At 44.3% G+C, this 1,895-nt stretch overlaps 1 pseudogene; it reads left to right on the top strand.

Moving 5' to 3' along the window:
* The first annotated feature begins 1,072 nt into the window (after positions 1-1,072).
* LOC101601746 lies at positions 1,073-1,443 on the top strand (annotated as a pseudogene).
* The last annotated feature ends 452 nt before the right edge of the window (positions 1,444-1,895 follow it).

The raw sequence follows: 1,895 nt of genomic DNA, 5'->3' as shown, positions 1-1,895 counted from the left end.
GGCAAATGTCTCCTTCAACATGCCTTCTACAACCTCTTTAGACCACATGCCCTGTCATGCCCTTCAGGGAAGCTGTGATGGGCCCAGAGCTACACAACCGAAAGGGAGCTGCTGACTACAGAGGTACAGGTTAGTCATGTTCATCATTGATAGGACAGGAGGCCAGGAGGACTCTGAAAAGGCCACTCAGGCTAACCTTCTACTCCAAACAACATGTAAATAAGACAACTTCCTAGGAAAGATCTCAACATTCAGTAGCAAATCTTCTAAATCAAATAAGTACACTAAGAAAGATCTAAGGCTATATATCATTTGTGAAAAAATAATAAACCATACAAAAATTGAAACAAGGGCTGGAGAGATGGCTTAGCAGTTAAGGCGCTTGCCTGCAAAGCCCAAGGACCCATGTTTGACTCTCCAGATCCCACATAAGTCAGACGCACAACGGTGAGGCAAGTGCAAGCTGGCACATGCCCACTAGGTTGTACAAGCATCTGGAGTTCAGTTGCAGTGACTGAGGCCCTGGCGGCCAATTCCCTATTGCTCTTTCTCTCTGTCTCTAAAAATAAAAAAATAAAAAAAGTAATTCTAAGTGCAGCAAGCCACGCATGGTGATGCACACCTTTAATCCCAGCACTCAGGAGACTAGGGTAGGAGGATTGCTGGGAGTTCAAGACCACCCTGAGACTACATAGTGAATTCCAGGTCAGCCTGGGCTAGAGTGAGACCCTACCTAAAAAAAAAATCAGGGCTGAAGAGATTGCTTAATGCTTAAGGCACAAGCCTGAGAAACCTAAGGACCCAGATTCAACTCCCCAGGACCCGTGTAAGCCAGATGCACACAGTGGCGCAAGTGTCTGGAGTTCATTTGCAGTGGCTGGAGACTCTGGTGTGCCCATTCTCTCTCTAATTAAGTAAAAATAAAATTATAAACCAATTAAAAAAACAAAAAATAATTAAAAAGTAAAGGAAGAATTTTGAAAACAAGGTGGTAATGTCATCGCTGTGCCCGAGTCTGGGGCTCACAGGCAAGTGGAGAGCAGTGTGCGTGGCTGAGGCTGGGCAAGGCAGGATGGCTGGGCCGTGGCCAAACTGGAGGCTGCGGAAGCAGAGGCTGGCTGAGCCGCAGGCAGAGCATGGGGGTACTGGTGACGCTGCCCACCAAGAGGCAAAGCAAAGGGAGGCAGAAATTAGAAACATTGTGTCAGCCAAGCTCTGGATTGGTCAGCCCAGGCCAGGTTAAGTAACTTAGCACTTGTGAAGCCTGAAAAAACTAAAGCAGTCGAAAACTTCCGTAACCAGATGGCAAGACATGGGACTTTGTGTCAGAACAAGGTTCAATACAAACATTTGAAAAGGTAAAGCCAACAAACAGAAAAGAACACAACAGTTAAATTCAAAAGAAGAGAAGTAATAGACTCGGATGAAGATGATGATTACTGAAAAAAGATCTTCAGTGACTTGATGGAGTCATTCTGGGCAATTACATACAATCCGTTATGTATTGACTCTATTTAATGTCTATATATGCCTTTTGGAAAATAAACTTGTTATGAAAAAACCAATGGTAATGCCATGGATAGTAAATGGGTTCATCCACTCAGCATTCATTCCTCCCCCAAAGAGCCCTATTTCATACCTTGTTGAATTAGAGGTATAGTCCAGTGGTAGAGAACATGCTTAGAACAAGGCCATAAGTTTGGCCTCAAGCAAGATACAGAGAGAGGGAGGGAGAAAGAGGGAAGGAGGGAGAGAGGGAGAACCTTCTTTAAAAAAAAAAAAAAAAGATTATTTATTTACTTATTTATTTAAGACAGAGAGAGAGAGAGAGAATGGGCATGCCAGGGCCTCTAGCCCCTGCAAACAAACTCCACACACATGTGCCACCATGTGCA

Source organism: Jaculus jaculus, chromosome 1, assembly GCF_020740685.1.
Source record: "Jaculus jaculus isolate mJacJac1 chromosome 1, mJacJac1.mat.Y.cur, whole genome shotgun sequence".
NCBI classification, from domain to species: Eukaryota; Metazoa; Chordata; class Mammalia; order Rodentia; family Dipodidae; genus Jaculus; species Jaculus jaculus.
The sequence above is the reverse complement of the archived record's forward strand: the minus strand, read 5'-3'. Positions and strand labels throughout refer to the sequence as shown.